Below are 16,408 nucleotides of genomic sequence, written 5' to 3'. Positions count from 1 at the left end.
TGCCTGGAGACGCACTAGCACAACCACACTCGTCCTCCCCGGCAGATACGGAGTTCCAGTATCTTCCACGAGACGTTCTGAAGTCTCCGGTCCTGAGGAGAAACTGGATTCCATTCATCCTTCCACATTCATTCTGCTCTTGTTTTTCTTATGTGTTTTTCTCTATAGAATTGTTCTTTTTTTAGTTTCGAGTAAAGGTCTGTTATTTTCTTCAGGATATTGTAATCTTTCTCGCTTCTCATTATATCAGCTATCGTCTTCTGTCTTATGTCCACTCTTTCCTTAAATAACTCTTCGAGAAAGGGGCACCAGAGTATATGATGCTCTGGTGTCCCCGTTTCACCACATTCACAAATTGAAATATATATATACGTGGATCCAAGGGGCTATATTCCTCCTTAACGCTCAGGTATACACTGAATAAAATGAGCTTCTTTCCTGCTTTACACTGGATAAAGATCAAAGTATGGTCCCTCCTCTCCCCTCCCGGCCCTCAAGCCCCTCCCTTTATCATATCCTAGATCTGTGCCTATATATATATATATATATATAGAGAGAGAGAGAGAGAGAGAGAGACGAGATTATGTACAACAGCAGTGGATTTTGTTTCGGGAGAGGCTTGAGGAACGGGTAAGAAACCTTTGTGTTGTATGTGTAATGCGAAAAAATGATCATAAATATATTTCTGGAGGGGTTTGAGCCCCATACCTACCCCCTAAATACGCCACTGTACATCAGTCAACCGTTCCCATATTATCTCACACAGCAACGGAACAAAATTTGAGTAAAGGCAAAATAACTATCAATATTCGAGACGAGACCGAGACTTTCGAGACTGACCAAGGTCTCGTCTCGATTTATAGAGGTCTGTCTCGATCTCGGTATGTAAAAGTCCGTCTCGGTCTCGGTCTCGTCTCGGTATATAAAAGTCCGTCTCGGTCTCGGTCTCGTCTCGAATTATCGAGACGATACCGAGACGATACCGAGACTAGTCTCGGTCTCGGTACCATCCCTAACGGGGAAGCGGTACAGTGGGCGGAAGAAAATCATGAGTGACAGGTCACGCCGGGTATTAAGGCGCATTGTCACGCAGAACCGTCGTGCCACTGCGGAGCAAGTGACGGAGGAACTCAATCAGCATCTCCCCTACCCTGTTTCGACAATCACAGTCCGCCGTGAATTACATGACATGAACTTACGGGGTCGTGTTGCACGGGCCAAACCGCTCATCAAGGACCATAACGCTTTCGCACGCCGCAAATGGTGCCGCGACCATGCAACTTGGACAGTTGAGGACTGGAAACGTGTGATATGGTCGGATGAGTCATCCTTCACCTTATTCCCAACCACGGGCCGTGTTTATGTGTGGAGAACGCCCAAAGAAGCTTATGATCTGCAATGTCTCCGCCCAACTGTGAAACATGGCGGAGGCTCGGTGATGCTGTGGGCTGCCATATCATGGTTTTCATTGGGTCACACTTAGCGGACGAATCACTGCCAACAATTATGTCGCAATTTTAGGAGACCCTTGCATCCTATGGTCCGGATGTTGTTCCCGGACAATGACGCCATCTTCCAGGATGATAATGCACCCATTCACTCAGCTGGCGTTGTTGCAGCGTGGTTTGAGGAACATCGGGATGAAGTTCAACACCTCCCCTGGCCCGCCTAATCCCCAGATCTCATCACAATTGAACATCTGTGGTCCGTCTTGGAAACACGACTCCAGCGATGATTTCCCCTCCATCCTCTATCACAGAACTGACTGATGCCCTGCACGAGGAATGGTGTAAAATTCCACTTGCTACCATTCACGACCTCTATGCCTCCATCCCACGTCGCATCAAGGCTGTTCTGAAGGCGAAAGGTGGCCCGACACCATATTAATCTGGTAAGTTGCAATTTCGTTCAGGTGTTTCCATTTTTCTGATCACCATTTGTACCTTAGAGCTGTATGGAATACCTACACGGAGGAATACCTACGGAACTATCGTCCCTTGTGTGCCAATTGCGAGTGGCTTGCAGAAGGCTGTCTTGCAGTTTTATTGTGGAATGGCATCAATTAGCATGGCTGAGTTGTAATAAGCATCTACGCAACTTGTGAGTGATATACATAGTCAGATGCTCTACTGTTACACGTGTAATTGCTGTATAACAGAATGGGAAGTGTTGCGTTCAACGGTAGAGGGTTGTGTCCAGGTATTTAAGGTCGTGTAAAAGTGTAGACGTTGGTGTTTAAGTAAAATTGATTGTGTTAACCTGTACACGCCTACGCAATGGAAGATTACCCTGTCCACGAGCTGGCAGATATGCAACTCATTTATGGAGTAGCAAGGGGCAAGAGCCCAGAGGCGAGGCGTTTATATCGTGACCGTCGCCCTCAAAAGAGAGTAACTTTCCTTGTATTTTTTTACGCCTCCATATTCGACTTCGAGAGAGGGGTCCCTTCAGTTTCTCGTACGTGAAATCGGAGGAAATAGCCCCATGTGGACAGCTGAACTTGAAGACAGCGTACGTCGAATGATCAGAGACCGTCTTGAAACTATCATGTGTATGGCGTAAAAATCCACATGCAACTCTAGTAAACGATCAGCAGCAGAAATTTGGTGTGGTATGGTGGATAATTTTGTGGTAGGATCTTATTTATTACCGGCCTGCCTGTGTGGGAGTACGTATCTTTTATTTTTACGTAATTTTCTCCCAAAATTGATAGAACATGTGCCCTTGAACATAAGACAGTAGATGTGATTTCAGTATGACAGTGCACCTGCACATTTTGACAGGAATATGCAGACTTACCTAAATGAAGCATTCCCAGATCGTTTGATTGGGAGAGAAAAACCTGTGTTATGACAACCTCGTTCATTCTACCTCACGCTGCTTGATTTTTTATTTCGGGGATACGTATAAAACTCCGGCCACGACAGTCGAAGAACTTGTAGCTCGATTTAATATAGCTGCGGCAATCATCTACGAAATTTCAGATGTGCTTGACCACACGCGCAAAAATTTGCTTCGCCGATGTCATCTTTGCAATGCGGTCAACGGTCGACAATATCAGACTGTGAAGTGTTATTCTTCATAGCTGTCTCGTGTACACATACTGCATTGCACAAATACTGTACAAGGTACCTCTGAGTATTTCAGTTATCCTACCTTGTACGAAACAGAATAAATCGATAATTTGAAATTGTATTTCTTTCTTTCCTTGTGCAACACGCGCAACACCTTGAGTATCGCCGAATTTCATTCCTTCTGTACTCGCAGTTATTATCTTCCACGGATTTACGCATTACGGGGAGGAAATCTTTTAATGCAGCTTACTTTGGCTCAAATTATATTCACATAATTTGTGGGAATCACTGATATGTGAAGAATTCCTTATACTCTAGTTCATCATACATGATCTTTTGCCCCTGACTGTCTTATGCACAGTCGTTATAAACCTACTATGGATCAAAGTTATTTTTTCCATTTTTACACACTCTTAAGTTGAACAGGAAGCCGCACATTTATCATCCGTTACCATTAGCATAGAAGTTATAATTGTGATAAGCTAAAGACTTCGTTTCATTTAAATTCTTCTTCCGAGTCCAGGAATCACCTCCAGACGTTCATTACATTAATTAAGTTACACCCTATATATATAATGATAAAAAATAATACTGATATTAGTGTCGATGAAATAGTATTTGGAGTCACTCAGACGAACAGTAACACTTCCGATGCAGTTTAAATCCATACTCAGATACCATTGCCCTTTATGCTCAAAATGAAACTATTCTCCCCGTGCGAAGAACGGGTATTCTGTTAATAATTTATTATTAAACATCACACCATAAAATACAAAGTGTATCACGTAATGTACACGTTATACTGTTACTTGCTAAATGTATAAATGGAGGATGAAGGACTATTATTGGATCAAAAGATCCAATATATTTCAGACAAAAAATTTCTTGTAGGCTTTATATCTGGAGAACAACATATAGTGTACCCAAACCTAAACTATGACTGAACTCACAAGGAAGGGTCACGCAGTGGCTCCGCTAAGATCCGAACGAGACAATTGTGTTTGCATTTGAAATGCTATAACTAGATGAATCCCAAAGTTATACATGCCACCGGGAGGAATATCGTGAGTTACAACATATTTTGTAATGTAAGAACTACAAAAAAATTACATGGCAGAATAGTTTGAACCGAGTCATTTGTTCGGAAACGGTTGGGTAAGTGGAAAACTCGGCCAACACGTATCCCATCATTTTCAACGACAAACTTTTTGGGGTAAAAAACTTTGTCCCAGGGTCCCCCGCAGGGTCCCAGACGGGGTCCAACTCAAAATTTTCAAATGGCAAGGGGGTTAAGTGGCACATCATTTGAAAGCTGTTGTAAAATGAAAGAAAATGCAGCAGGTCTCGATTCTCTACAATAACCCTGTGCAAAATGGCGACGGGTCAAAATGTAAACAAAAACTTAATTGAAAAGTCCATGGTCACCCCTATAAATCGGAAATGGTGAGACAAATGTGAAAACAGAAAAGGATGTGTGGTATTATTTTCAAAGTATAACGATATATAACGTATAACTTTGGGATTCATCTAGTTATAACATTTCAAATGCAAACACAATTGTCTCGTTCGGATCTCAGCGGAGCCACTGCGTGACCCTTCCTTGTCAGTATGATGTGCTTAGTGCCTGAAAAATACGAAAACTCGATTTAGGGGCCATTCAAAAATTCTGTTGCCCTTGATCCAAAAAATCTAATATATTTCATTCAATAAAAAATAAATCTTGTACGTCTTATATCTGAAGAACTACATATAGTGCAGCCAAACCAAAACTATCACTTAACTCAGCATGATGTGCTTATTCCGAAAGAAATACGAAACCTTAATTTAGGGACCGTCCAAACGTTTGTAGCCCCTGATCCAATAAGTCCAATATATTTCATTCAATCAATAATTTTATTGTATGTCTTATATATGGAGAACTACATATACTGTAACCCAACCCAAAATATCACTTAACTCAGTGTGATATGCTTATTGCGTAAAAAAATATGAAAAGTCGATTTAGGGACCGTCCAAAAATTTTGTGGCCCGTTATTAAAAAAATCCAAAATATTTCATTAATCGAAATTTTTCTTGTACTCCTTATACCTGGAGAACTACATATCTGGAGAAAACTCGATTTAGAGACCGTTCGAATATTTTATGGTAACTGATCCAAAAATTAATATTAGCCAAGATCATTATATTTTGATCCATTTTTTAGATCATTCCTAAAATTCTTGTTTTTATCCAATCTTTCTTTTAAACAGTATCACTCTCTTTGTTCTCAATTTGAAATGTATCAAGCAATTATAAAGCATTGCTTATTATCCAATTTGTATTCGGTGTAGAGCTTCAATTTTCTCAAAGTTTCAAATAAAATAACAAAATATGATTTACTATCGGAATTCGTGTCAGGTATTATTATTACTTTTATTGGTGTTTTCCTTTCTTTCAATTGTTAAAACAAGAAACTTCCTTGCACTGTCATAAAATATGTGCTCTTTTCCAATAGCATAATAAGTGCTCATATAATTTTAAACTTTGAAATTAAGAATTGAATCAGTACAAGAAGTACAATTTGGATAACGAATGATTTATAATTCATGTTTAGTGGCGTACTGAAGGAAAGGATTAAGGACTTTGAAACCCCCCTTGAGCAAGGTATTATGCAAAATTAAGCACGTTTATCATATTAGCACGTTTATATATATAAACACTTGATATTATATAAACTTGTGTTCTTAAAGCCCCTGAACCCCCTAATCATTTGCGTAGAGTACTGATTGTGTTTCTCTTATTATTTTAACCGTTTTATGCTTTGAACGAAATTTGAAGTGCAGGGACCCTGTGAAGGTGACCACCTTTACTATCAAAATTTCTTTAATGGTTCTCAGTTTTTCTTCAAAACAATCAATAACGAACGAAAAATAAATGATTGAGTTTGATTTTGAATCGAAATTTGAAATACCACCAAAAAGTTGGCCCACCCAACCTTATTTTGTAAATGCCTCTTAATAATTTTCAAAACAAACTATTTTCTCTTCAAACCAATCAATAAGAAAGGAAAACACGTTATTAGCTTGAGTATTGAATCGATATTTAAGAGCAGAAAAAACAGTATGAAGTTGACCACCAAATGTATCCTGCAAATAGATATATTTTACTGGTTGTTTTGAAACAAGTGATTTTTTCTTCCAAAATAAGCAACCCGCCCCGAAACAAATCACCTTCATCAACATTATTTCTTAATTATATTCTTATGTTTTTCGAATCAAATTACTTTTCTTCCAAACAAGCAACAACAAATCCATATCAAAGATTGATTTTGGTCTTGAATCGAAATTTGTAAGTAAAGGAATCAGATTGAATTTGATCACATTCTAAATTTATTTTGTAAATCTCTTTCTCTATTTTTTCGAAACAAGCGATTTGCTCTAAAAAACAACCAATAAGAAACGCTTGGCTTCGGTTTTGATTCGAGACTTTAAAATGGAGCCAATATGAAATTCCATGACCCATTTCTCTTGAAAAGACTCTTTATGTTTTTCGAAACAGACTATTCTTTTTCAAAATAATTAATAGCATACGCATATCAAACAATTGATTTTGATTTTCAATCAAAATTTTAAGTGGAGGAACAAGGGTAAATTTGGCCATATACCAACTTTATTTTGTAAACATCTCTTTATGTTTTAAGAAAGATACGATTTTTACTATTTTTTCTTCAAAAAAGTCAATAACAAACGAAAAACAAACGATTGGCTTCCGATTTCAATTCGAAATTTGAAAGGAGGCAACTACACATAGGTGCATTGATTCCCTTAAAAAATTCCAAATTTCCAAACGCAAATTCTAAGCCTACAGTTTTAAAATTGCAGTTACATGTACATACTTCAACTTAGTATACATAAAAAATTACAGCATTATAAAAATATCAGACAAATAATATTATTTATTCGGTATTGAAAACCTCGAATCAACTATTGGAGTTATTTAGCGTCATTTTTTTTAATATTACAAAATTAAAGGTGTGGGACATGGATATATTACGAACAGTATTTTTATACAATTTGTATATATATATATATATATATATATATATATATATATATATATATATATATAATTTTTTAAAAATAGACAATTTAGAATTATTTATCCTTACAATTTTTTATATCCACAAATTCAAGGTGAGGGATATGCGATATTGATATATTCAGAAAGTGTTGACCACCCTACAGAATGTCGATCCTATGCCGTTTCGGTCCTGTGCCGTCTCGATCCTATGCCGTTTCGGTCCTGTGCCGTGTCGATCCTGTGCCGTTTCGGTCCTATGCCGTGTCGGCCCTGTGCCGTTTCGGTCCTATGCCGTGTCGATCCTACGCCGTTTCGTTCCTATGCCGTTTCGATCGTATGACGGTTCTCTCCTATATATCCTTAAGAAAATAATTGTTACTTAATATTGCGTAATTATAAAATAATGTATTTTTTATTATTTCGATCGTATGAAAGTTCTGCTGTCGATCCTATGCCGTGTCGATCCTGTGCCGTTTCGGTTCTATGCCGTGTCGATCCTATGCCGTTTCGGTTCTGTGCCGTGTCGATCCTATGCCGTGTCGATCCTATGCCGTGTCGGCCCTACGCCGTGTCGGTCCTGTGCATGTAACCCGAAATTCACCGGTATCTGGTAGAGGTTTACGGAGAGACTGTAATGTCTCGTCAACATGTCGCAGAATTGTGTCGAAAGTTTGCCCTGGAGACCACCACACTGTTGAAGCAGTTTCGCTGGACATCATTGACCACCCTCCCTAAGCCTAGACTTTGTTCCAAGCGACTTTCACTTGTTCCCGCACTTGAAGGAGCACATATGAGGACGTCGCTTTGCTTCAGACGAGAAGGTGAAACACTTCGTAACAACGTGGCTGAATACGTAAGAACAGGACTTTTTACCAGGAGGGACTCTACAAACTCATCACACATGATGCAACAAGTGCCTCAACCGTTATGGAAACTGTCGAAAAATAACCTGCTGTATGTACTACCTGTTGGCGGTATTGGTTGTATGAAATAATATATACCAGGGGTAAAAATGGGGAGGAACGCGGGGGAACGTCGTCCCCCCACTTCCAGAAAATATCTGTGGCGTCCCCACGATTTCTAAAAAAAATACAATGGGTAAAGATAGGCACGGGGGATGGCATGACGTCATGCGTTCCCCAATCTTTTCAGATCCATTTTACCCTTGATCAAGGTCGCCCATCAGGGGGGACAAGGTGGGGCGATCCCCTCCTAGAGGAAATTGTACTTCAGAATATCGAAAATCCAATAGAATTTTTACATTAGTTACAGCAAAATTTGAAATTATTTTTGAAACGTCGCTTATACTTGTCCCCACTTGGAAACCACAACATGGGCGCTCCCTGATATATATACACGTTTCACTGCAGGCTTAGTAACCTTACTTTCTGATCACTCCTCGTAAATAAATAAACAAATCATATAAATTAGAAAAGTTCAAAATAGTTTTTTGACACAAATTTTGAATTCTTAATTTAATGTAAAAGGTTAAAACACATAAAGGTTGTCACTTTGATTTTTTCAACCATTGTTATGCATTCTATACTCTTATATAAGGAAAATTCACGCTACATTAAACGTAAAGACTATTTTCGAATGAATAATAAACGTTCGCGATTGTCGTCGAGTTCATATTTGAAGAAAGCATTCCCAGACCTCCTTCTCCCTTCTTTCCCCAAGAATTAATTGTTGAAACGCATTGTTACAGACAACGAGATTGCCAATTTGGCAACACGGTTGCGAAACCAAATGATTCCCACGAGAGTTGATCCTAATAATGCATGAGTGACTGAGTGAGAGAAAGGGGGAGAAACGCTCTCTCTAGAAAGGAGAAAAAGCCAATGCATCGAGGGTAATCTCCAAAGGGTGGCTCAATGGAGATCAAATGTTCCGTAACAGGTTATTTCTTTTCCATAAATGTGTCGGTTGGAAGAGATTTAATTTGAAAGTAAGATTCTTTTTTTCTGCCTACCCTGCTGCTATTGCAGATATAGCCATGCTAATATAGAACTTGGCAGGATATAAAGACGCCAAAAGAATGACTGTATTAGGTAATGTTGGATTTCTATCACCCTATTCCAGTTTCTTTTATTACTAACTCAATAGAACGGGGCCACGAAATGTGATTTCTGTTGCTCATAATTTGGTTAGATTGAATAACCTGGCAAATAACTTGGTACGCAAGTGTAAATTATTTTACATATTAGGGATATAGCTCTTACAGGGCACAAAAGAGATTGATTCCTGTATTATATTACTTTTTTTGTAATAGGCCTAATTATAAGTAGATACTCAAAAATTTTTCAAATTGAAGCCAAATATATCACTGTATCCGATTGCACTACAATAGACTTCGAGAAATGTTACATTAAAATAGTATCACATAAGCCTAAATGTTTCAGGATATTCCACATTAAAATATTCCGACAGAATTCGTTAATCAAACGTTAGTCATGTGATTAGTGTCGTATTAGTACTGTAGTAAGGAGGTTGTACTATTTGGTATTCATTGGAGTTCAGCTAACAAATTGATTTTGGTATAATTAACTAATATAACCTCAATACATCGGGTGAGAAAAATGAATGTGACAACTATGGAAATCTAGATGTGTGCATGCGTAGTCTGTAAAAATGAAAATATGTTAAATACGAAATTCGAAATGTTTTCTTCGGGATTTGTCATCACAACTTATAAAGAATTACGAAATCGGATTATAATTGTTATTTATTTCTGAGGAATGTATTATGATAGTAATAAGTTGAAATCAATTAATATTAGGGACAATAGGAGGATTATGTTGTAATTATAAAGGATGATAATATATCGATTGGTTGTATGTATACCTCAGAATACTGGATTTTCTACCATCTCTCACTGTTCACTGCTATTGTAGAGCACTCGGCCAAATAGCTGCTTCAAAGTTAATTCACCCGATGGGGTGAAAGGAAAGAAAGATAGGTAATTACTTGCCTTTGTATTCTCATAATGTAGGTTTATTGTGGCTAAACCAGGGTACTCTCTACCCAGGCCGGTAGCCAGCCCAAAATATAGGGGGGGGGGGCGGTAGCAGTTAGGGAGGGCCGATCCAACCATATTATAGTCCATCACCATATTATAGTTCATTTGCAAGCCTACAGTGAAAATTTTAGAGGGGGCCAGCAAAAATTTAGGAGGGCCTGGCCCACTTAAACCCCCGTGGATACGGGCCTGTCTCTACTCGAAATGAATTAGTAGCATTTAATTAACTTACTCAACTACTAAGTACTAATCTGAGATTCTAAATACACTTCTGAGAACCATGCGTTAGTCGAATCCTTGGTATAGCGCTAATCATACGTTAAAACAACTCTGTGTAAGGACAATAGGCTCTTAAAAATGCTACATTAAACCACTATCAAATAAACATAAAAAGACTGTTAAGAAATGCCAAATTTAGGGATTATCATTTAAGACTATTGGCTTGAAGAAATAAAACATTAAAACACTATGATCTAAGCGTAAAAGATTGAAGAAAATGTCACTTTAAAACACTTTATCATCTAAGTGTAAAGGTTTTTAAGAAGAGTCATATAAAATGCTCTCGCCTAAGCCTAAAGGATCCAAGAAATGTCACATTAAGTGCTAGTGTTGGTACAGATATAAGTTCATGGAACTCGTAAGGAAACAGTAAATTTCACTTCAAAGAAGATTAGACAGAAATGCGTACACGGGAAGAGGTAGACCCTATCTTTCCTAATTTCAAAAGTAACTAAGTACAAAACCGTTATATTTTAACAAGATGGGACGCAAACCAAACATCAAGATATCACTCACGTAATAGCACATTCTTTTGCTCGTAAGAAAAGCATCTCTGTTTAATAATAATGTCCACTTCTGAGGGTTTCATACAAAAGACTGAATTCTTGAATGTTTTTTTCTGTTACTTCTACACAAGCTACTTTGAATTAAGTTGGTAAAATGAGACTGAAGATCTTTGAGTATGAATTTCAATAGGGTAGATTCTGTAATCTTAAGAGGGGGAACTATTGTGTGTGTATATCCTTCAGAACACTACAATGTCTGTTGTTTTAAAAGGATGCTTCCTAAAAAGAATATATTCAAATCAGGATATAATAGAATAAACTTTGTATTAGAATGTTTCTTCACAATACATTTCTCTCTCTTCTTGACTCTCTATTTTAAGCAATGCAGTACATTCATTATGCATATAAAAGGAAGACACAAATATGTTGAAGAACTTACGAGAAGAATTCTTCATTGGAAAGTGTCATCAAAGCTTATCTTACACTACAAAATACACCAGCACCCCCTGTTGATTTGAGTCAGAACCAATTCTGATTCACGAAAAACTGGTTTAACTGGAAGTTGAACGCAAAAATTAACTTCAGCTACTGATAAGAAAATAGATCGATAACAGCCAACAATATTCTTAAAAGTGCAGCAGATAGGATCCATTTTTTAAACATAAGCTCAATTATTTCCGTTCTTCATTTATTTATTTATTTATTTATTTATTTATTTATTTATTTATTTATTTATTTATTTCTTTTCAAGGTCAGTTATCTTAGTGATCTATAGAGTTCAACCAATGTTGTTCAAACGTAGCACGGAAATAGATCTTGACGTGCTTAATATGCATGCGAAATACTTTTCTGTGCAGACCTTTGGTTTCTGAGTAGAGCTATCAAAATTGGGGTTTGGACTAATTCTATTAAAATTTTCTAGTACTCGTTAGTTGAAATTTTTTCCGGTGATATTCTAATATTCATTTTTATTATTCAAACTTATTCGATACAACGAATATTAAAATACTCAAATAATAACTTATTCAAATTTTTAGATTCACTAGTTTAAAGTTGTAGAATGCATGGTGCGTAATATTTATTTATTTATTTGCCATCAACACAACAGGCATAAGCCCAATTATAGTGTTGGTGTATTACATAATACATTTACAACAGTTTTCTTAAACATAGAGTTCATATTGCAGAAATCAATTTCTTTGTGTTTCATACATATTTTGTTATAAGTAGAACACATTCTCCAAATTGGTGATTTCAATAATACGTTGGTCCTTGCTTTTTTGCAATAAAACAGACCAGAGTTATTAGCACGAGTTTTAAGTGTCGGGACATGAAAATTTAATGTTGATATGAGATTCGTACAATTAAATTCGTTTTGTACTATTTTATGGAGAAAAATCAAATCTGTCACATTTCGCCTTTGTTCAAGTGTAGGGATACAGAAGTTGTCTATTAATGTTAGATAATTTTCATAATACGGATAGATTCCAGTTGTCTTGTACGTCAAGTATTTGATAAATTTAGATTGGACCTTTTCCAGTTGGTGTCTGTATTGCTCTTGTGATGGGTTCCAAATCACAGCAGCATATTCCAGTTTTGATCGGACATAGGCATAATACATTTTTGTTAGTGTAGTACTATTGTTAAATTCCTTTCCAGTTCTAATTATGAACCCTAACATCTTGAGAGATTCGTTAACTATGTTCTCTATATGGTTATTAAATATCAGTTTCGTATCAAATATAACTCCAAGATCTTTGACTGAATTTAATCTATTTAGTAAGATCTGATTCATTGAGTAATCAAACTCTATTTGACTTTTGTTTCTGGTAAACGATAAAATGTTACTTTTGTTCAGTCTTGGGAAGTAACGTAACGCAAGTAACGCGTTACTTGTAACGCGTTACTTTTTAAGTAACGTTTCCTAGTAACGCGTTACATTTTTTCCAGAGTAACTCTAACGGTAACGCGTTACAAATTTTTAAGTAACGTACCTAGTTTGCGTTACTTTTTCGCGTTACATTTCGGATGAGTAACTACAATATATGTATATTTTTTTCGGAAACAAATGTTTCTTTCCTGTAAGTGAATTTCTCAGAATGGAACAATGGAGCATGAACGATGTCAGTGACTGACAATTCCTGCACTGTTCGCCTTTTCCCGTTTCGCCTTATGACCTCTAGCAATGAAATTAGCATTTAAAACCTGTTATCACTTTTCATCTTAATGCAAGGTGGAACGGGAAATCTCGATGTGCATTTTCCCGTTTCGCCTTACGAACTTTACGTTGGTAGGCTTGCAAATACATTCATAGCAGGGGCGTCATTTAGGGGGGGCAGGTAGGGGCAATTGCCCTCCCCTGATTTTGAGATTTCTATAGATTTTATCAATTACCTAGTAGTAAATCAGTGAAATACGCGAATTTTTACTTATATCAAGGGGTCTTGCCCCCCCCAAGCAAAATCTGAAATGACGCCCCTGATTCATAGATACAAGTTGATTTGTTTATTTACATAACAAAATATAGAGCCACTTGCTGCTTTTGGAAGATGAGGACAGCCTCAGGGAAATCACGTGTACTGATTGCAAGCACCTGGAAGATTTTGTCTTAGATTTTGACAGCTCCAAATCAATACATTCAGTGAGTGAACTACGAGTGCAATGGTACTGGTAGTCTATTTTACTTTGAATGGTGTTGTTTTTATAAAGATGGAGAACGAAAATATTTTATCGTTCGAACATTTGAAAGAATACTTTTTCTTAAAAGCTGAAGATGATGGTGAACAGTAGTAGCGTATTTAGGAGTGGGGCTTCCGGGCTTAAGCCCCCCCCCCCCCGAAATCTTACTATAGTAAAGTATATAAAATATCTTGCAGAATTTCCACATTTTCAGGCAAAGCCCCACCGAAACAAAATCGTAAGTACGCCACTGCTGAACAGAATTTAATAGTAAAGTTGTGCCCCGGCGGGAAATATTTATCAACAATTAGGGTGCCATCATGAACGACATTCAGTAAGGGTTTAATATGAATAAACGGTGTTCTGATGAGCAGGCCTACTTTATTGATGTAATGTTGATGGTATGTAATATTAGGGTGCTTTTAGATCAGTTTGCATATCCTAAAGTCCCGTTGATTATAGAGTTTGGAACAACTAGCTTTAAAAAGCATGTATCGATTTTAGAGTAATTGGCAATTTTGATTCACCCCCAGTTCATGTGTTCTCATTTTGTCAGTTGTAGTGTAATGTTTCTCTATATTCTGTATTTTTAATTTTACATAACAACATTGTTATTATTATATAATTAGTTTAGCAGAATAATAAGCAACCATTTTTTTCTAACGCGTCGAGTTTCGAGTCGAGTCAAAAGTAATATTCTCGAGTCGAGTTCCGAACCGATTCACTGTTTTTGGCGTCGAGTTTCGAGTCGAGTCGAGTTTGATAAGTGGCTCGCTCGTTTTAACTCGTTTTCAAATCATGGGCTGATTACACTGGAAAGCGAAAGCCATGAGAAATGTAAGCTAAGCAGTAATATGGAATACTTTTAGTGTTGCTCACGAGAAGGGACACTGCTCGCATCTCGTCTCGTCTCGATAGCGAGACTACAAGTGATTTTTTATAACAAGCTTAGCTCGGCTCGGCTTGACTAAGCCGATGGCTCGAGCCGGCTTGCTTGGGGTGAACCATCGGTTCGAGCTGGCTTGGTTGGGATAAGCCATTTGCTCGGTTCGACTCAACTGAGCGAAGGGCTCTAGCCGACTCGGTTGGGTGAGTTATTGGCTCAGCTCACTTCTCGATTTGAGTCGATAGTGAATGAGCTGTGAGCCGATCTGCTCGAGTCGTTGACAATTCTAAACCCGGGCCGAGCAGTTTTGAAGATATTTGGCCAGTGCACTATAACTTTTAACAACGTTTGGCTCGAGCCCGAACACTCAACCTAGACTCTCAAACCAAATTCAGAAGCTCGTGAACAATGTTCTTTACTCCTAGACTTCACAACTACCGAGGTTGACAATCAACTACTTTTTTAGTATTCATATATAAACCGCCTATCTTTCATGTTTATACACAGTGTTATTATTATTATTATTATTATTATTATTATTATTATTATTATTATTATTATTATTATTAATAATAATAATAATAATAATAATAATAATAAGAATAATAATAATAATAATAATAATAATAATAATAGCGGTAGTAATAGCAGTACGGAAAACTGAAGTAATAAGATTTTTTCCACATATTCAAAGTTTTGGACCTAAAAGTAACGCATTAGTAACGCGTTACTTTCGAAGTAAAGTAACAGTTACTTTTTTGAGGCAAGTAACGCGTTACTAACGCGTTACATTTTAAGAGAAAGTAAAGTAACTTGTAACGCGTTACATTTTTACAAGTAACTTACCCAACACTGCTTTTGTTTATGTGTGCATTAAGTTTGTTAAGAGAACACCAATTAGCAATATTTTCCATGTCACGTTGTAAATCGAGACAGTCATGGATGGTCCTTATCCTACGGTATATTTTGAGGTCATCAGCAAAAAGCAATTTGTTACTTAATAATATATGATCAGGGAGATCGTTAATGAATAAAAGGAACAATAATGAACCTAGATTAGAGCCCTGGGGAATTCCAGAATATGCAATATAATCAGATGACTTATATTCCTTGTAGATAACAGTTTGTTTTCGCTTATTTAAATATGATGAAAAGAACTTTATCAAGGGAGAAGAGAAATTATATTCGCCTAGCTTATGTAATAGTACCTTGTGATTGACTCTGTCAAATGCTTTTTCAAAATCTATATATATTACATCAACCTGACATCCTACATCTAACGAATTTGCTATAAAGTCTGTGATAAGTGCAAGGTTTGTTGTTGTTGATTTGTGTGGGATAAAGCCATGTTGATAAGGTGAGATTAGGGGTTGGATGTGGTCAATTATCCGTCGGTATAGGATTTGTTCAAATATCTTTGCAAAAGTAGGTAAAATTGATATAGGACGGTAGTTATTTATTTCGTGTTTATCGTTGGTTTTTGGTATTGGGTAAACTATAGATGATTTCCATTTATCCGGAAAAACGCATGTTTTTAAAGCGAGATTGAATGCAATCCTTAGCGGATATCTAACGCATCTATACAACCCTTTACGATATATGGAGGTATTCCATCAGGGCCAACAGCAGTTCTGGGCTTTAATTTTTTGATTGCCATTTCTATTTCAGACTGAGTGATTTCCTCAATGGTAAGTGACTCTAGTTTGTTACTTACATAAGTTAATAAATTGTTCGTAGGAATGTCAGTGAAACCTGTATCTGGCACATATACTGACGAGAACATATACAAAAGTAATTCGATCTTGAGTAGCTTAGTACACATATGAAATATTTCACTTTGGTTCCCGATTATTAGCTTTCAAAGTTGGTGAAAGAAGATATTAGATCTTGAGGAGCTTAGTACACA

Source organism: Thermobia domestica, chromosome 11 (genome assembly GCF_964235325.1).
Source record: "Thermobia domestica chromosome 11, izTheDome1.hap1.1, whole genome shotgun sequence".
NCBI classification, from domain to species: Eukaryota; Metazoa; Arthropoda; class Insecta; order Zygentoma; family Lepismatidae; genus Thermobia; species Thermobia domestica.
The sequence above is the reverse complement of the archived record's forward strand: the minus strand, read 5'-3'. Positions refer to the sequence as shown.